At 32.2% G+C, this 21,991-nt stretch overlaps 1 protein-coding gene and 1 pseudogene across 3 annotated transcripts in view; one reads left to right on the plus strand and one right to left on the minus strand.

Annotated features, from left to right (window-relative positions):
- The window catches only part of CALCRL (calcitonin receptor like receptor), an 89,390-nt gene that overhangs the window by 29,920 nt on the left and 37,479 nt on the right, over positions 1-21,991 (plus strand). For all 3 annotated transcript variants that reach the window (XM_016150744.2, XM_016150664.2, XM_016150814.2), the window contains one exon: positions 21,478-21,568. The gene's annotated coding sequence lies outside the window, so the exon portion shown is untranslated. The remainder of the gene's footprint in view (positions 1-21,477; positions 21,569-21,991) is intronic.
- LOC107514763 lies at positions 5,035-8,545 on the minus strand (annotated as a pseudogene).

Consider the following 21,991-nt stretch of genomic DNA (forward strand, 5'->3'; position numbering starts at 1 on the left):
GATTTACATATGTACTTTTAGTTTAGGCATTATTTATTCTATTATGATAAAAGATTGTGTTTTAAATCTTTTACAGATTTAGCCACTAATAATTATGACCACTCAATGCAAAATGGATTTAAATGTGACCATTGTGACATGCTGCTGCCATTAATATATGAGCAGTGGGTTTAAAATGTGGTTATCTATTTAGAACTTTAACATTTAAAGTTACTTTTATATTTAAGGATGAATTATTCTTGAATAATAAAAAATTTGAAATTTCCTTGAATAAAAATAGACTAATTGACTTTCTTAAACAACTACAGTTATATGACTTTCCCATACGCACATTCTAAAAAATCATAGTAGAAAAGAGAACTCTCCTCCTATAAATAAAATTTTCACAAAAATAAAATATTTACTGCACTGATATCCCAACATAGATATGGCACTTTCCTCCCGTTAGGTGACAATAAATGATACTCAATATGAAATTTACATCATAATAAGTAACATTTATTGAGTGCTTTCTAATGTGCCAGAAAATGTTCTTAGCTTACTTCATACTAATTTTTCATGTAATGTGTCAGCCCTAAATATGATATAATTATCCCCATTTTTTTTTTTGTGGATATCAAGGTAAGAGGGATAAAATAATTTGCCCAAATTACATAGATACATTAATAGTATCAGTTTAAATCAGAGCTCAAGAAATATAGACTCGATCAGTGACTAACTCCATAAAAAATAACCTTTCTCACTTCTCCCAAGATATAAATGTGAGCAAAGCCACACTAGGTTGCCTTCTCTGGTATTTTATATCTATTGACATGTAAGTCACAGTTTTTTGTGTGTGTGTCAGCTCTAGTCAGCTCTAGTGCTGTCAACACACAACTTACAGTTTGAATAAAGAAGAATATTTAAGGTCAGGCCAATAAAAATTACTTTGGGGAGTTGTTTGGTTTTTTTTGTTTGTTTGGTTTTTTTTTTTTTTTAATCAAAATTGCCAAAGGAAAGAATAATTTTTATTATTTGCTGGACACTTAGTCTTCTCTAAACCTACTTTTGTCCTTTCAGTATGTGAATAACAATGTCTTAACATTATAGCCCTATAACATTCTCTTGTTTTCCTCATATAGGGGGAGAATATAAAATTTATTTAACTGGTAAAAAATATGATATAATATTTTTTGGTAGAGAAGCCATCAGATAGAGATAGCAATTATCTTATAAGATTTAAAATACAACAGCTGACAATTATCACATATAGTAATATATGATGTCAAGGAAAACAGAATGAATGTTTGAATATCTTTGAAACTTGAAAATTTGAGATGTAAATACTGTTACTTCTTTTTGCCCACGTTCCTTCTCCTGTATGAAGTTCTCTCCCTCTCTTTCTCCCCCTCTCTTTCCCCCTGTCTCTGACAGATGCTTTGATCACAGTAATATCTCCTTTGGTGGTGCAGAGAAAAATCCTGACACTGCACTAAGGTTATTTTCTGAATCAAAACAAATAAGTTTTAAAAATGATTCAATGGAGGGGAAAAATTACTTTAATGTTGTAAATACTTTCCCAGGGATTCCAGGATGTTATCCATCCTTAGTTGGTGAACAGAGTCAATTAAAGACATTCACATGTAAAACATTTCTTTACAAAAGAATTCACAGTGACCGCTAGTCCTGGGAGAAAACTGAAGGCAGGGAGAAAAAGAGGGAAGAAAGAAGACTTTAGACATTTAGCCAAGAGTAATTGTAAATATTTATGTGTTCCGAATTAATTTATTGGTGCTCTCATTAAAATGTAATTGCTACTTAATTTTTTTTAAAAAAGCAAATTCTATATGACCATGAAACATTTTAATTACAAAACTGTATAGAGCATAGAGGAAGAGAGAAAAGAATAAAAATGTTGAAGATAAACTGCGTTTGTAAATCTTATTTTTGTTTTGGTCTAGCTGTTCTTTTAGCTATCACTGAAGTATTTATTACATTCTACTATACAGTGATTAAGTTACCAAATTTACTAAAATTTTGTTGGTAGCTTTTTGAGATGGGAGAATTTGTATATAAATTACAAAGAGAAAATATGAAAGCCATTCTGAATTATCACAAGAGCAAAAACAGCACCATCTGCAGTAGTTATTAATTTTTAATTTGTATTGAACAAAGGACTCCAGGGCAAGGTTATAGTGAATTCATTTACTTATTTCTGTGGTAGGCATTTGGATATGTGTATCATCCTTACTTTAAAAGAAAGATACATAGTATATGATATAAAGTTGTTAATATGATATTAGACATCTTTGGGTTTTTTTTTCCCCCTAGATTCTCTATTTCTTAATGTTTTAAATAAACTTTAAAACATACTGTCATGCTTAAGAGTGTTGCCTTACTCAGTTATTAAGGCCTTTGGGAAAAGAAAAGAAACTCACTATAGCTAAAAAACAAAATTAAAAAATGTTTTCTTAATATATAAATAAATATTAAAATAGCATTATATTGCAAATTATATTTTATTGCATGTATATTTTAAATAAATGGGTGAATAAGTTTTTTTAAAATTTGGCCTTCAATATTTAAAATATTTGCATTAATGTATATGTTTTAGATATAATAACAATGATCTTTTTCCCTCTGAACAACAGAATTAATGAACAAAAAAGACCTTAAAAATCTACGCCAATATCCTTATTTTACAATTAAAAAAAAAAAAAGCTGAGATCACAAAGATAAATGGTTTTGCTCAAATTATATAGAGCTTGTTTAGTGAGGGAACCAAGACAATACGTACAGGTGGGAATATTAGAATACTTAATGCATTATGCACAAGAATCCTACATAATACCTGTTGCTATATTCAGCCTGGAGGTTTCCTCTGTGATCCCAGTTTTGGTTAAATTAAAACCCTGGGTTTATTCACATTCACTCTGATGCTATTTTCAAAATGCAACATTTTACCTAAGTATATGCTTATTGCTAAAGAAAGCTTTAATATCAAGCAGTATATATTTATATCTCACTGTATCTCAGTCCTTACTTTATGACCAAAGACTTCTCATTCTTTTGTTTTTAATGTGGATTTTTTTTCTTTTAGAATAAAAAGCTCAATGTCAGCACAGAGTTTCAGGATTAACAGGCAAAAATTGAGTACTAAAGTTTTGGATATGCACTATTTAAGAATTTAAAAATATAGTTCATTTGAAAATGTTTACAACTTTACGATTTTGGTTGCCATAGTATCACCTACCAATTTTTTTTAAATTTTCTATGAAAGTATGAGAAAACACTTTCTTTGACTAGTTTAAGTGTTTATTTTATAAGTGGAAGACAAACCATCTTAACTAAATACTCATTACTTTTGTTGTGATTAAATACTCATTTCCTTTTCCTAAACACTCATTAGTTTTGCTGTGATTAGTCCTTGTAAATCATTAAAACAATGTTAATTTTCATAACTGTGGACACATATTTTGTAATAGATAATCATTTTATTTATTTATTCATTTAAAAACTTAGTGACACACCACGCAATGCCCTGGGGACCTTAAGATTAGTAAGGCAACGCCCTCAAATGCTCTCAAATAGCACTCACATTTAGTGCAGAAGATAAAAAAAAAAAAAAAAAAACAGACTTAATTCTAGTGTGACCATGTGCAGTTTGAAGGAGCATTAATAAAGAGCATTCAGACTATTGGTAGTATAGAAATAATGTGGCGGGAACACTAAGGAAATAAGGAGTTCAGAGAAGGGTTCTTGAAGACAATAGGGCCAAAGTTAAGTTCTGAAAAGACAGAAATTAGATCCCTCACAAAGCATAATTAGCATTATTAGACAAAATAGTTCTATTTTTTCCAAAATTCTGCTCTTTCTCACATCTGATATTTAAATAATGTTGACTCTATCACTCCTTTCCTGAATAGGAAATAAACTGGAAAAACCGGTCCATTTCCATTTATCTTTCTCTCACATGTAATCGCATGCCCACACAAGCACACTCCGCAAAAGGGGACAAAATCACAAATTTTTTCAAACACTTATTAGTTGCTTATTTTAAGTACCAACCACAGAATTGCAAAGCAATGCTTAGTTAAAAAGACCATAGCTGTAAAGAAACTGATAATTAATGTTAAGTTCCCCAATACTTTCCTTTTGTTTTTACCAACTAGTATCCTCCATCATACAGAGGCAGAATCCTCCTGAGATATTTTTCATGATGAACATATTTAACAGAATTTATTTCTAATTTTTAAAAGTATGTGTTTCCTTACAAATAATTTTTATAAAATAGTTAAATAAAGATGTATTCAATTTTACAGTACAAGAAATTATTTTTGAGCTTAAAATCATTTTATTTTTTGATATTAAATTGTTTATTGATTACATGATAACAGATGATACACAAGCTTCATTTTCATCTATAATTTTATCTGGTACTATAATTCAATTTAGATATATTGCAGAGGATGTGCCAACAATCATTAATTACCAAGTACATTCCATGACTCTGCTTGAGTGACCCTTTTAATGGTAAACTCCAGGTCACAACACAGTAACTGTCAATTCAACTACACCAAGTTTTCTGAAGACAATGGCTTCTGTGCCCAAGCAAGCTGTGAATAAATTTCAAGTGGAACGTGGTAGCACACTGAAAGAAATCTAATTTCACACTATTAGAGTGATTAACCAAGATGGCTTCAGAGTACACTAATGTTACACAGCACATTTTTTTAAAAAAGACATTTATTTAATGTCATAATCAGACTATTACATTTAGCAATCAACAGCATGGGCGCAAAACAAAACAAAACAAAACAAAAAGAAAACACACACACACATTAAAACCCATCGTTGGAATGCTTACAGTTTCCACAGAACAGAAACTAAAATAACCTGTTATACATAGTCACAAAAACAGTCCTTGAGTCTTTTGCCCACATACACATGAGTATTGTCTAAATATGTCTTTCTTGTAGCAGTCGGGCCCTGCCACCACTGTGTGTGGCTGAGTTTACAAATCTGTTGTAACCTATAGCTTCCTTGTCACTTTTCTGTCTCTCCTCTCCTGCTAAGCTTTGTTTCCTGGCAGTAATTAAAGCTATCTACCACTGCCATAGCTACTGATGCTGCTGGAACTGCCATACCCACCTTGGTTTCATGGTTTGGCAAAATGTTGGCCCCCACCACTAGAGCCAAGGGCCAGAGTTTCTGCCTCCAAAATTTCCTCCTTTCATGGGCCCAAAATTTGAATGTTGATTATCATAATTGCCAAAATCATTACAGCTTCCACCACCTCCAAAATTGCTTCTATTAGAGACAAATCCATTAGAGACATTCCCACTGCCACCATATCCTCCACCAGCCTTGGCTGCCACCAAAGCCACCTCGACCACTGAAGTTTCTTCCACAACCAAAGTTGTCATTCCCACCAAAAGCACCTCCACGACCACCACTGACACTGACATTTCCAGAACCACTTCAGCCTCTTTTGCTGGATGAAGCACTAGCCATCTCTTGGTTAGATAGGGCTTTCCTTACTTCACAGTTGTGGCCATTCATAATATGATATTTCTGAATGGCAATCTTGTCTATAGAGTCATGATCATCAAAGGTTACAAAAGCAAAGCCTCTTTTTTTTTTTGCCGTTGCCTTGGTCAGTCATGATTTTAATCACTTCAACTTTCTCATATTGTTCAAAATAACCTTTTGGGTGCTCTTCTTCATTGTCTTCTTTAATACCACCAATAGAAAGCTTTTTCACAGTTAAGTGGGCACCAAGTCTTTGAGAATCTGCTCTTGAGAAAGTCCTCTTTGGTTCCACAACTCTCCCTTCCACTTTGTGTGGCCTTGCATTCATTGCTGCATCCATCTGCTCCACAGTGGCATATGTGACAGACCCAAAGCCTCTGGAGCACTTGGTGTTTGGGTCTCTCATCACCACAATTCTGTGAGCAGTTCCCCATTGCTCATGGGTCGTTTCAAAGCTCAAACCTCCAACGAAGAGCTTCCGCAGCTGTTAGGGCTCTTTGGGAGGCAGACCTGAGGACTGCCAGAGGGGCGACTTTAATGATGCTTACTCTGTGGTGTCTGCTGACAGAAAGCTAACATCACTTTAGAGGTTAAAGTTTTGTTTGTGTTTTCTTTGTCATGTATGAGCATATCAGCTGTTTTTTTTTTTTTCCTGAGATGATGGAAGAGTGGTCCAGAATCAAGTGTTGTGATAAAATCCAGCTGTTTCACAGCCCCATATTGGTACTAATTTATATTAAAAGGCAACATTATATTTTAAAACATAAATAATATTTTAATTATATTAATAACATTAACTTGTCTTGTTTTAATTATTTTGTGTTATATATATATTATATCTGTATGTATTATGTTTTGATTACTTTGAACAACAAAATAAGCCTGACCAATATCTGCTGCAGGCTTTTCTTTCTCCCTGAAACATTTACATTTTATATCCTTGCACCATTTTATCTCTAATTAATAACCCCCTGCTATTTCAGGATAATGTATCTGATACTTTCAGGTCTCACTGGTTTTCTTATTCCAGGAATTGATTAAGCAAGTCAAAACCAACAGTTGATAATGCAAATCCAGAAGTCTTCCAGAGTATGTGTGTGATAAAGGATAGAAGACTTCACCTCCTTAATAATACTGTCCTGGGGATCTAGAAAAGCTGAGAAAGACTTGAGCACTGAGATGAGAGAGAGAGAGAGAGAGAGAGAGAGAGAGAGAGAGAGAGAGAGAGAGAGAGAGAGAGTGTGTGTGTGTGTATAAGTGCATGTCAGCAGTGTTATGTACAGAGCAAAGTAATTTTAATAAGAGAACAAGTGATTTTGGAGACAGTGACCATTGTTACTTCCACTTGAATATGTTAAATCTCATATCTTTGATGGATGATAAAGTCCAGTTTTTCAGAAAGCTGAGAGAGCTGGCATTGTTAAATATTCATATGTAATTTTACTCAGCATTACAAGTCTTGTCACTGGGACCAAATTAAGCAAACCAAGGCATTCCCTTTGTGCTACAGGGGAGAGAGAGACCACTTTTCTTGAGTACTTATCATTTTCCAGTTTGTGATAGGTGATTATGTAGGTTATTACATTTAACCCCCACAATATATTTAAAATACATGTACCATGCCCATCTGAAAGCTACAGAAACCAAGGTAAATGTTGCAGGTTAGGTTTCTGCCTATATTCTCTTAGTAAATATAGCAGCTAGTATCCAAAACTGTTAGTGTAAAAAACTCTGTTCTCCATCCTGCACCTTGCTTTTTACTGTTTTCCTGTCCTTACTTTTCTTTTTCCAATACAAGTTCTCTACTGTTTTTTTTTTTTTTAATTGTCATTAGCCACTGCCAAAAGCAGCATACTGCTCAGATAGAAGTATTGATTCCTGCCCTAGAAAGCTATGCATTACTTTTCCTGCCATAACCTTCACCAAAGTGTCCATCAGGCTATGTTCATCTTTTATTTATTTTCATATTCTTCTCCCCCCTCCCCTGCCCTGAGATTGCCATTGTTAGTGATGCTCAGAGAGACTTTTGGTGGGAAAACACTTCCCAAAGGAAAGACAGACATACATAGTACTATTGCCTCAATTACAGTTTCAGAAACATGTCCCAACAATGCATGGGATTCATTTTGAAGTGACCAATATGAGCTCAGGATACTGTGATGCTTCTTTTAATCCAAAAAAAAAAAAAAAAAAAAAAAAAAAATCAGCTTATTAAGTACCAGGAAATCATTCCATATTAATTTGTTTTCTTGTAAATTATTCAACTTTAGAAAAAAAAAAACAGTCTTATTTTCTGTAGTGCCTTTTTTGCTCTTTATTAGAAAAAATCTACTTTAGTGAACAGATTTAAATTTTCAGATTTAAATGGTGACTTTTTTGGAGAGTGTCTATTCATTCGTTTCCTCAGGGTATTTTTATTTTCATGAAAATGCACTTTCTTAAGTTTCAGGGAGAGAGGAGACAGTTAGTTTAGGAAAATGTTTAACTGTTATTGTTAAGGCCTATTATACCATGACAAGCGTGACAGGGCATTTTTTCTTTAACATATCCTGGTCTAGTTAAGGCTGAGATTCAGAAAAAGTGCTTGGCACAACAATTTAGCAGGAAAGAAAGCTATTTAAAAATTTTTTTGGGAACATGTTTGTGAAACAGGAAAAAACATACAATTGAGTTGATAACAGCTCTCCATGAAGGTTAGACTCACTGAAATGGATTTGCCATGTCTTTTCACAGGGAACGTGTTGTTCTTCAAAGCAGTAATTCTCACTCAAGCACAGTTTAATTCAGCAAGGAGCATCTTCCTGTGCAACTTTTTTGCACTGGAAAATCTATTTTTAAATTACAATCTGGAATTACTCATAGGAGTAAATAATTAAAAATAAACTGCTTTGGATTGTACAAAATTAAAACAGTTTTTAGAGTACATTATAGGACTGTGTGCCTAGCAAATCTTTCAAGGCATTTATTTCTAGGTTTCCGCTTATTATTTCTCCAAAGAATCTCATTTCTCTCAGGCCTATACCTTTACCTTCATCACACGAGACTAGCTCATTTCTGTCCCCATGCCTATATGTTTCCAGTTTCTTGTTCCTAGAAAGCTCTACCTCAGTCCTCTATCAACACACATTCTTACTTATTTTGAATTCCTTAAACGCTAATGTTTTGAATTGGGCTCTAATTCACTTCACTTACACATAACTTAGAATATTCATTTCCCATTATATATAGTATTTCTATACAAAATGTCACCATTTAGTATTCTAATTTATGATGGTGGAGGTGAATTTTCTATTTCAAAGCATCCCCTTACCGATTTCCAGAACTATCTAGACAAACACGTCCAGAAACTTTCTTTTTCAAAATGTCCCATCTGTACTCAGATGTTTTCCCAGCACTTATTTTTTTTTTTCTGCTACATCGCATATATTAGTGTTTAGAACCTACCCAGAAACTCATATTAAAATTGAGGAATCTGCTTAAGTTTCTTAACACTCACTAAGTTCTCACATAGTCATAGATTAAACCTTTTTAATGTCTCTGACTTTTAGATATTCCTCTCCATTTCCACTGATTTTATTCTTAGTTCCAGGTTCCAGCTTTCATGATTTTCTTGTCTCACTTCCTTAGAAGTCACTGCAGTATTTTAATTTGTCTCTCTACAACTGTCCTCGTTACTACCTTTAATCATCTTACTTTCTAAATTAATGAAAATCTTATCATATCGCTTTACTGCTTAATTCTCCTTTAACTTTTATTCTTTTTTTTTTTTTTTTGTCTCTGATTGCTGTGGCTAAGACTTCCAATATGATGTTGAATAAAAATGACAAAAGTAGACATCCTTGTCTTGTTCCTGATTTAAGGAAAATATGTTTAGCTTTTTCTTGTTGAATATGGTATTAGCTATGTGTTTATCATGTATGACCTTTATTATAGTGAGATATCTTCCCTTTATCACACTTTACTGATTTTTTATTATAAATGAATGATGAATTTTGTCAAATGCTTTTTCTGCATCTATTGATGTGATCTTATGATTTATATACTTCGTTTTGTTTACGTAGTGTATCTGAATTGATTTGTGGCTATTGAACTAGTCTTGCATCCTAGTAATAAATCCTACTTGATCATAGGGTATGATCTCTTTAATGTATTGCTGAATTTGGTGTACTAATATTTTGTTGAAGACCTTTGCATCTGTGTTTATCAGGGACATTAGCCTATAATTTTTCTTTTTGTAACATCTTTCTCTGGTGTTTGTTGGTGTCAGGATAATGTTGGCCTCACTCAATTTTTTGGAACTGTTTGAGATAGGTAGCTGTTAATTCTTCTTTGGATGTTTGGTAAAATTCACTTGTGAAGTCATTTGGTCCAGGACTTTTGTTTGTCATAAATTTTTTGATTACTGATTCAATTTTGTTAGTAGTTATAGGTTTGTTCAGATTTTCTGTTTCTTCTTGACTCAGCCTTGGAAGATTGTATGTTTTAGGAATTCATCCATTTTTTCTAGGTTGTCCAATTTGTTGGCATATAATTGTTCATAGTATTTTCTTATAATCCTTTGTATTTCTATAGTGTCAGTTGTCATTTCGTTTTTGATTTTATTTGACTCTTTTCTCTTTTTTTCTTGATGAATCTGTTAACTGTTCATTAATTTTGTTTTTCTTTTCAAAGAAATTAGACCACTTTTTCACAATATTATAAAAGAATAAACTAAAAATGAATTAAAGACTTAAATGTAAGACCTGAAACCATAAAATTCCAAACAAAACAAAACAAAACAAACAAACAAACAAAACACAAGCAATGAACTCTCTGGCATTGCTCTTAGTAATATATATATATTTTTTGATATATTTCCTTGGGTAAGGAAAAAAAAGAAAAACATAAACAAATGGGACCAAATTAAACTAACAATTTTGCACAACAAATGATACCATCAACAAAATTAAAAGACATCCTATTGATTGAGAAAAGATATTCACCAATGATACATTTGTTAAAGGATTAATATCCAAAGTTTATAAAGAACTCCTACAACTTGATGCCAGAAAACCCAAACAATCCAATTAAAAAATGGGTAGAAGACCTAAATAGACATTTCTCCAAAGAAGACATGCAGCGGCTAATAGGCATATAAAAAGATGTTCAACCTTACTAATCATCAGATAAATACAAATCAAAACCATAATAAGATATCACCTCACACCCATCGGAATGGCTGTCATGAATATATCAACAAACAGCAAGTGCTGATGAGGATGTGGAGAAAAGAGAATCCTTGTGCATTGGTGGGATTGCGAACTGGTGCAACTACTACAGAAAACATGAAGGTTCCTCAAAAAATTAAAAATAGAACTACCTAAAAATAGATCTGGCAATTCCACTTCTGGATATTTATCTGAAGAAATCCAAAACACTAATTTAAAAAGTTATATGTACCCCTATGTTCATTGCAGCATTGTTTACAATAGCAGAGATATGAAAGCAATGTATATGCCCATCAATGAATGGGTGATTAGATAAATAAGAAGTGCTACATAGACAAAATGGAATATTACTTGGCCATAAAAAAAGAATGAAATCTTACCATTTGCAACAACATGGATGGACCTAGAGGGTGTTATGCTAAATTGTGTAAGTCAGACAGGGAAAGATAAATATCATATGATTTCAGTTATATGTGGAATCTAAACAACAGAATAAAGGAACACACAATTATTCTATCAGATAAATCAGACACTAAAAAATATTTACTAACTACCTATAACACTTTATTATCCATAATCAAACATGTCTTTTTTCCCCTCCCATGTTTTGATTATGTCGAAATGCAGAAATAATAGCATTTGGGATCAAGAGTATTTAACACAGCTTTTGGAATATAGACGGTTCTAAATAAATATATTTAAATGAGTACATAAATAAACATTAAAAATATTATGATAAAATTATGTTTAATGGTTGTAAGAAATACTGTAAAGAAATAAATTTTAGTATTATCAACATTCTGTTTCTTTATAAAAATAATGAAAAATAGGATTAATTTTATGTAATGTGTGTATTTACCCAAGACACACACACTGATTTTTCTTTCCCTCTTTCTTCCCTCCCTTTGTACTTCTCTTCCTTCCTTACCTTCATCCTTCCTTTCTTCCTGCCTGCCTATCTGCCTGCCTGTCTGCCTGTCTGCCTGTCTGCCTGCCTGCCTGTTTTCATCACTTTCTTCTCTCCACCCTTCCTTCATTTTTCTTTTACCTAGTAATAACTCCATAGAAGGGAAGTCATTAGGACATAAGATCTTTAACCTTGGTTAATTTCCAAGAATGAACTAAACTTCAATAATTTCTCCTTTTTGCTAATATTTCTATATAAATTTTTTGTGGTTATTGTTTGCAATAGCACAATTAAAATATGTCACAAATGGAACAAAAATATCTAATTTTTATATATAAGTTGTCTGTTTTTCACTCTATAAAAAATGAACTAAGACACTGTAGAAATGTAAAAAAAGAAATCACTTGCAGGAATAAAAGAGATCCTATTTCAACATAAGGGAAATTTTCTAAGTATACTACTATACCTTTTGCCTCAACTATAGATAATGGTTATATTTTTATAAACTAAAATTTATTTCTCAAAGGAAATATAATACTTTTCAATATGAGTTGAAAAGTAGGTTCAATAAGCAAATTTCAAGGAAAATGTACTTTTCCTTACAAATAAAAACTGTTTCAAACATAAAATAGCTACTATTTTGTTGTCATTGAGCATGAGATAATGCATTAAATTGAAAGAACAATTCAGGGTTTACATCCATGGCATGCTCTGTAAGCCAGGCAAGCTTTTTAGTCTAAATCTGTTTTGTTTTAAAATGTAGACATTATTTGTCTGATGACAAAGGTGAGAGAGAAAAAATTAGATGTTCTCCTTAGCATAAATTTTCCCTTAGATATACGTCCTTTTTTTTTCCCCTTTGCATTTACTTTTTTAAAAACAGATTTATTAAGATATAAATTACCTACCACTTAGCCTGCAAATTTAAAGTGTACAATTTAATGGCTTTAGTATATTCACAGAGTTGTACAATTATAACTACAATCTAAATTTAGAACATTTATACCACCATACAAAAAATCGCTATACCCATTAGCAACAACTCACCCAGCCCTAAGCAATCACTAATACGGTCTCCGTCTCTAAAGATTTTTTTTATTCTGGACAGTTCATATAATGGAATTGTACAATCTGTGTCTTTTGCGACTGCCTTCTTTTATAAGGTTTACAAGGTTTATCCATGTTGCACCATGTATTGGTACTACTTTTTTTTTTATTGCTAAATATTCCATTGTGTGGATATACCACATTTTGTCTGTTGATGGGCATTTGAGTTGTTCCTACTTTTTGACTTTTAAAAAATAATGCTTCTATAAACAGTCATACACAGTGTTTGTTGGGATGTATGTTTCCATTTCTGTTAGGTATATACCTAGAAATGGAATTGCTAAGTCATATGGTAACTCTATGTTTAACATTTGGAGGAACTGTTAATCTATTTTCCAAGCAGCTGCAACATTTTTTATTCTCACCAGCAAAGTATAAGGGTTACAATTTCACCATTGCCTTTCCTATATTTATTATTGTGTATCTTTTTTATTATAACTATCCTATTGGGTATGAAGTGCTATTTTATTGTAGTTTTGAATTTCTTTTCCTTGTGACTAATGATGTTTTTTTGTGTGCTTATTGGTTGTCTATATATTTTCTTTAGAGAAATGTCTGTACAGATCCTTTGCCTGTTTTTTAATGAAGTTGTTTATCTTTTTATTATCTAGTAGCAAAAATTTTTATACATTCTAGGTATAAGTCCTTTATCCAATATGTGAATTGCAAATATTTTCTTCCATTCTGAGTTGCCTCTTCATTTTCTTCATAGTATCATGTTGCACAAAGTTTCTAATTTTGATGTAGTTCTATTTAATCTATTTTTATATGTCACTTGTGCTTTTGAAACCATATCTAAAATTGTTTAACCAAAAAATTATCTAACCAAAATCACAAAAATTTATTCATATGTTTTCATCTAAGGGTTCTATTTACTTTTTGAGGTGGCTATAAAATCTTGCCACAGGCATGTAATAGTTATGGATTATCCAAATGCATATACTTCTAATTTTTTCAGTTTTTTTTTTTTAAACAATCACTTCATAAACTTTTGGAGGAGAAAAACTTTTCTGAACTCCTATTGGCTGGACTTAGAATATGCTTTGGGAATGAATAATACTGCTCTACTTTTGTAAAAAGGAAAATAATCTGTAGATATTTAGTTAACAAAATGTAAAGGAGATTGAAGTCATCTTATTTTTCATGTCAGGAAACAGGCCTGGCAAAGTAGTTAACCTAAGAATATTCAGGCGCTATAACCCAGGCAGACTAAAACATGGAACCTTAGCAATCTTTACACTACATCACGATTTCTCAAAGTTTTAGTCAGCAATGTTTTGGTTGCAAGAGACAAAATACCAAATCAGTCCTGTTTAGGCATAAAATGTAACTTAATGGTTATATTAATGAGCAAGTCCATTATTGTAGCCATTTCAGATGTGGCCAGATTCAAGGGCTCTAATGATGTCAGAGAATTCTCCACCAATGCTCAGCTCTCAACTGATAGCTTCTGCTTAACTTCATTTTTTAAAAAAACAGTTTCCTGCCATATGATAGAAAGGAAGCATGGGGATGGCCCAATAATCGTGCCCTACTTGCTTTGCAGAAAATGAAAATCTTCCCTGATAACTCTTATTGAAATGTTCCAGGGAGAATTATGATGGTGTAATTTAGACCACATTGCCATGCTTAAGTTAACCCAAATCAGAAGATTGTGCTAGTGTTACCAGGTTTAGTCACTTCCTACCCCAGTGACAAGGAAGGCAGTCTTGCTTGAACCAGAGGGAAGAGATTCTCTACTGGAAAGTGTTCATTTTATGAGAACAGAGAAAGTGTACTGGACTGAGAGTATCAAGAATATTCTTGTGCTTCCCAAATGCTGAGATTTGCTGATAGGTGCTGTACAAAATTTTTTTTGAGAAAGATTTAAAGTTCCAAATAACAAAAATATTATAACTTTGATGATGGACTACTATGTTAAATTAAAATTTCAGCAGAATTATATATTTTCTGATTCTATTGTCTATAGAAGAAAACACGTTTTCATGTAGAATTTGACTACTGACTTTGTGGAAAGAAAATAGGTGTAAAGCTCTTACACCAAAGAACTGGAAAGATATGTTTTGCTTCTATGCTCTTCGAGCAAGCAATTCTTTCCATATTAGACCTCCTGGAGAGAGTGTAACATCGAGTACATAGCATTTTTTTCCCAGGCTCCCTCCCATTATTTACTAATTGGGCTGAGATTTGGCCACTTGCTTTTTTCACATATCAAGATGGTGACCAAAATTACCGGAAAATGGCTAATTATGCTTACAATGGGAAAATCATTTCCGTGAGTAAGTACCTCAAAGTAGACAATCAAGTCCCAAATTTAATCACAATATTATCTCTGTTTAATAGTTATTCAGCATTCAGCCTTGAATGTTCATTAGATAAGTGAGTAAGTATAGAGTCAATATATACATATTTTTGGTTCCAATTTGGTGTTAGTAAAGGCTAGTAAAGTAACCTAAAATGAAAGTAAAATTGGGGAGGTTTTATAGCTTGATTTTAATTGGATTACATGTTATATTTTTTAAGATGTGACTGGTTATAATGTATACAATTTGCTAGATCTTTAATTTATATAAGCTCAGTATTAGGAAATATGTAATTATACTAACTCCATTGACATTATATTTGGAAAGAGACTTGTTATCATTCGCTTTCCTTGATATTTTCATAACTGACTTAAATTAAAAGAAAAAACATTCATATTGTTTCTTCAGAAAGTAAAACTCAAAAGGCATATGACCACCACCTTGAAATATAGGGTTAATTTCACTTGCAACAAAGCTATTGAAATAGTGGCAAACAACTTAAAACATATATAAACTTACTTATATTTCTAAAAATTTTAATGTGACATAATAATAATGATAACAATAGCTAACACTGAGTTCTAAAAAGTTTTGTACATTATTTCATTTATTTTCAGAATACCTTGCTAGTTTAGAAACTATTTTGCAAATGAGAAAAGTATTTTTACAAGAGTTGTTTAACTTGCAAGTGTAAGGCTGAGCTGTTTTTAAAACTTGGGAAGTCGAACTCATACTTGTAACCAGGACAAATACTGTCTCCACTTATTACGCATTATCCCTGCATTATGCTAATTATTAAATATCAGTTGGTTGCTACTTTACTTATTTTAATATCTCTCTGTTAAAAAGGAAAACTGTATCATTAATCAATGGGACAATATAAATGCTTTTGTAGTATGCGAAATTTAATAGAATTAAACTCAGGTGTCTCTTCAAAAAATAAAACTTTTTGGAGGTTTTTATGAGAATTTTAATTGACTATTTAAAATTGACTATTAGATGTACTTTTATATACTAGGTCATTCATAAGATTTTGATGAATTACATGTAATAATATTTCCTACTATTTTATTGATTACTTTTTTTAGTTTATACATTGTTGAATCATTTCTTAAGATGTCCTGTAATTTCTGACATTCTATAATTTTTAAATTTTTTACCTAGGTCATTTTTTGTTAAAAGCAAAAGAGATAAAAACCCATTGTAGCCAAAATTCAGAAATTGTTGGTTTCCAATCCCAGGAGCATTAGGGTTATTCCAGCGATGATGGGAATAAGTTTAGCTTGGCCTAGATGAACTGATCAGATTCCATTCTGAGAAGTCTGGCAAGGGGGCTTATGAAAAAGAAGTATGTTTGCTTTTCTAAGTTCTGTTTTCTTCAGTGGAGAAGAAAGAACTAGACTTTTCCTAAATGGCCTTTCAAAAGTAAAAATAGCTCTAAGAAGAGGCAGTATATGAAGGGATGGAATCAAGATATGATTTTTTTGGCCTAAATACCTCTTCTTTGATTTTTTCTGTAACAAAAGAAAAATCATCTAGCCAAATGGTCCACTTTCCACTGTCTTAAAATCAAATGCAATTGGTAGTAGGAAACCTAGGGAAAGTCTACCTGAGCCAGAAAAAAACAGTGTCAGGAATGATCTGATTTTAATGTTATGGCTTTATATATATATATATAAAATCATGTGATTTAACACTTAAAACAATCTGGCAAGATGAATTATGATAAAAATTCTAGGCAATATTGATTGAACCACTGCCTATACACCTGTTTTCAGGCCAGGAAATAGGTTTATTGAGTTTAAGTGTTGCAAGAACTGGACTTTGAAGCTATGTTTCTCTGACTCCAGGATACATTCTCTAATAAATATGTAATAGAAAACATGGAAGTTAAAGATCAAATTCAGTACTTATTTTCTAGTTGGGTAAACCAAGCAGAAAATAGTTGTATTGATTTTCTCAAATTTACACAGCAATTTAGGAAAAGCTAGAAAGAAATTCTGCTAGCTAATGTAATTGCCTTGCATTATAATAAAAATATTCTAAGGTTAAAAGGAAATACTGGCCAGTTGGGAAGGAAAAACTAACCACTTAAATTTGAAAAGAAAATGTAACTTTTGATCATGTAAGAATTTGTGTTCTTTTTCTATCACAGCTGTAATAAATTGCTGCAAATTTAATAGCTTAAAACAATATAAAAATACACATTTACTATCTCATTGTTCTATAGGTCAGAAGTCCTGTGAGGTTGGCTAGTTTTCAAGTCTCACCAAGGCCAAAATCAAGGTGTTGGCAGAGCTGTGTTCCCTTTCAAGGTTCCTGGAGAGAAACTACTTCCAGACTCATTCATGTTGCTGGCAGAATTCAATTATTGGAGGTTTTAGAGTTGAAGTTTTTATTTCTTTGCTGGCTATTAGCTTGAAGGCAACCTTTATCTCCCAGGGCTTATCCCTGGGCCATGATCAAGATGAACTAAATCTACATTTCTTGGAGTAGAATCCTTGTTTTTTTTAACAAGGTGTCAGGAAATTACATTATGCTTGTGAGGGTGAATAACAGCCCAAAGCGCCAGGTTTCCTCAACTTCATTAAATTCATTTTGTAAGTAATTTTCTCAAAACACACTTTCCATATACCCTCTTTATGTCCCCAATCTGCTAGGATTTGAAGTTACGAGATGAATATGATGCACATCTTATTCTTATTGTACTCACAGTTAAGTGGCACAAACACATATACAAAAGAATCATTACAACATTATATGATATGTTGTAAAATAGGTATTTGAATAACTTGTTCTGGGAGTTCTGAGACATTAATAGTCCCAAGGAACATTGCAGAGTATTTTCCTTGATTTATACTTGATAGTCTTTTTTAAAATTGTCTGGCCAGTACCTAGAGATAGAGGATAGATAAGAGTGTCCAGGTTTTGGTATGGCTCAGTGAGGATGATGTATTTATGTTGTACTTCTCAAATTTTAACAAGTGAAGAATTTCCTCAGGTCTTTACTAATAATGGAGATTCTCAAGTCCTTCTCCCAAAGATTCTGATTCAGAGTGTCTGTGGTGGGACCTGGACATTTGAACATGTTCAGCAAGTTCTAGTGGTGATTCTGACAGAGGTGATTCATGAACCCATGCTTTGAGGAACACTGGTTCATGCTACATCAGTGATTTGGTACCTGTTCATTCAATGAAAGTTCCAACCAATATTATAAAAAAAGATGTATAGTTTGAGTTTCTTACATCAGTAACAGATCTTTAGGAAAGAGAAGCCTATTTATATTTTGTTTTTCTTATTGTTTTATGTGTTGAAGTGTTAGGGGCATTCTAGACCATAATGGGGGTGGGGAATTAAAACGTGGACATTGGCATTTCTGTCTCAAAGATTCTATTGGTAGTAAAGACAGTACTTTGCAAGACTAGGTCCAGTATAAAGACAGATTTGCCAACAAATAAATAGTGAACAGAGAGTAAAAGGAAACCAGGATCATGTACTTTGACATTTTCCATAGTGGCACAATCTATTCTACACAGTGTAGAATGACAGAAGTTTCCATTTGCCATACAGGTGTGGAATATTGGGATTGGATAAGAGTATTTATTCTTTGTTTAGATTCAGGAGAAATGTAGTTGTTTAACATACTATAAACAAAGGCAAGAACTAGGTAGGGAATAGCCTCACCTTGCTCACACAAAGATTCAAGATACTTTATGACAAATTAGATAAGTATGGGAAATGCTTCTGTTAGCCAACTTCACAGAGACTGGATAAATAAATGGACAAAATAATATGGCTTAGGGCCTGTAAAAAGCCAAGATAGTTTGGAAATGGAGGAGTGGAAGGTAAAATTAGCACTGGTATGCATTTATATGGCATATGTTTTTGTGTTCTGATATGTTAGTATTTATTAAGTCACATTTATTTATAATTTTTATGTAGGATAAAACATGCTTTTACACTGAAGTGAGCCATGAATATCAGTTAAAATTTATGGACTTGGAAATGTAGATCTGTGAAAAATGTCTTGTGGTGAAGATCTATGACAATTAAAAAAAAATGAAGCCAGGATGATGTTACATAGAGCCCTGAATGACTAGGAAACTATATTTCAAAAGTTATCTGAGGTTTTAAGACATTCTTTCTCAAAGTTCTCTCTGTGATGAAGTAAATCATTTTTATTTTATGTTGGTGATTCTTTGGGCAAGAAGCACAAAGACTATTTAGAAATCAGTTATTTTTTTTTCCATGTGTCTAGTAAAGAACATCATTTTGTTTCTAGTAGTAGAATCAAATCTTCCAGTTTCATTTTGAGAAGAGAAAATAAAATAGTACTTATAGGATTTGTGAGGCTAACAGAAAGGGAGAATGCCAGTAACTACTAATACTACCATTATGATTACATATTCACTTATGAATTTAAATTAGAGCTTGTTCTGTTTCAAAGACCTTTTCTTACTAAACAAACCTAAGCACACCTGAAAAAATCCCCTGGAAGATTTAGCCATTTAACTTGACCTCCTTTAATTATATATTTGATCTCTTCTCAAAATTGAATGAGAACCACTATATTTCACAAGGTAACAGGTAATTCAGTTGTCAGTAAAGAATTTAACAAGATCTGAAAGATATTTACAATGATTTCCTTAACAGCTTTGGCCAGTTACTATCAAATGGATTTCAGTAAAAATAAATTTGGAATAAGTTAAATATAGAAGAAAGAATCACTTGCTGAACAAACATATTAGAGGCAGTAGGCAAAAACAAAAACAAAAACAAACAAACAAAAAAAAAAACAAGAGCTAAACTGAGGAATACAATTAAACACATCTTATAACAATCATGCCATCACATCTACCAATATGAGACTTAATATGAACTGACCTTCAGAGGTATCTGCAATGGCGTTATCTACATGTCCAGTCATGATCCCTCCGTTATGGACCTAGAGAACCTTGCTGAAAGGAGTGATTCCTCCATAACTATTGCTTACCACATATGTCTGCTGGCAGGGAAATTTGATAGCTTCTTTGTGGAGTAGATGACTCAAGTGAATTGGATCACCACATACAATGGATATTGCCAGATCTCACAGAGAGTACAGGTGTCCACCGTGTGTCTGAAACACTGCCACCCACACTTGCTGCAGCATCCTTGATAAACCCAGGGGCCATAGGCCAGCTCCCTTGATTAGGAGTGCTACAAGTTTGCACAGTGCAAAATACAATCTTGTTCCTAGGATCCCACTTTCTAGATTGCTAGGGAATAAGGTGAAGAAGGAAAGCAATAAAAACGTAATTCTTTGCATTGGTAAATATTTTGTGAGTTGAATAAAGTCCTCTTAAAATATTGGTGCCAGAATGATCTCCTAAACACTTAGAGATACTCCACTAAGATACTTTTTGGAATTCTGATTCTGAAGCCTGCTAGATAAGAAGTAAAAATAACCGCTAATGTTGGGTGAAAATTTTTTCAATATGTTGGGGTTGGGAAAACTCCAAACATGTTTTTGAAGTATTTAATACTGACTCATGTGTAAATCATTGAAGCATTGTTTCATAAAAACCTGATTTCAAAATCGAATATCTTTATATTCTTATTTGTATATTTCTGCATTATGTATATTCAATACAGAAAAATGTGAACTACTAATGTTTTAAATGTGGCTTAAGCTTTATCACTTCCAAAGTCAATACAATAAACTACACTTTGTTCATTATCCAAATAACCATAGAACTTGAAAATTGAAGAGTTTCAGGACTTTATTTTGTTAAGAAAGTAAATATGCTAATATAAAAACTTTTTTTCACCCAATTTTCATTGTCAATACAGATTCAAACACTATCTAAAGCCTTCTAATAGAAGAAATGACAGTTAATAGTTATGGTTAGTGTTCTTGATTTTAAGTTTTAAATCCTAAAGTACTTTATCACTTCATTTTTTCATTCATTTATTCATTCATTTATACAGCATAAATTAATTGCCAGTCACAAAGATTACAGAGATCAATCAGATATGGTTTCTGGCTTTGAGAAACCATACTGGCAAGGGAAATAGACATATGCAGCTAAGACTAGGAACACGACATTCCAATAAATGATTAGACAGAGAAAGTTATTCAAAGACAATTAAACTATAGCTTATTTTTAAACTCTTGTTACCATATTTTAGTTCTTTGAAATTTACATAGACAAAATATTCAGTTAGATTGTTCAGTATTCCAGGTATCCTTGATAAGTAAAAATTGGTTTCTCCATCTAATGGAAAACAATAAATGTGTGTGACAAAACCCAAACATATTGTAAGCAAAAGAGAATTTTAAAAATTGAAATAGCTTAATAAAAATATCATTTTAATAGTTCTTTTGAAAAACTTACTTTATCATGAAAATAATTTGGGCTCATTAAAATGATATATATTATTTTATTGTTCAATATTTCAGGTCATGACCCCAGGATTTCAGAAGTTCTTCAGGACAAAGTTGAATATGACCCAAGAGAAAATGTGATTTGAGTCTGGAGACAATTGTGCATGTAAGTATTGGAAAATTAGATTTTGTCATTGTAAAATGTAATAAAAACTAAAATATCAACTCATCGGTTACTGAATTGCAAAACCATTGATTAGTTTTTCCCTTTTATTACAACATGCATGATTTTTTAATATCTAAAATTAATACACTGTTTCTAATTTTTTGGTTATATTTCTCTTAAGATCAATTAATAATAGAAACCTAGTATAACAGATAGGAGAGAAGACATTATTCAGAAGATTTACAATTAAAAAGAAAAGCTGCATCCAGGGAGTCATTGGTGAGGGCAGGCAACGGCATAGATTCTATATCGTAGTAAATGGTGTGCTCTCATTGCATATGATAAACAATAAACAAAATATGTAGAAAAGGTTTTTATAATTCTTATTCTAACATTTGCCTTCTAATAAAAATCTTGACAAGT

The sequence above is a fragment of the Rousettus aegyptiacus genome, unplaced genomic scaffold (genome assembly GCF_014176215.1).
Source record: "Rousettus aegyptiacus isolate mRouAeg1 unplaced genomic scaffold, mRouAeg1.p scaffold_m13_p_2, whole genome shotgun sequence".
Lineage (NCBI taxonomy): Eukaryota > Metazoa > Chordata > Mammalia > Chiroptera > Pteropodidae > Rousettus > Rousettus aegyptiacus.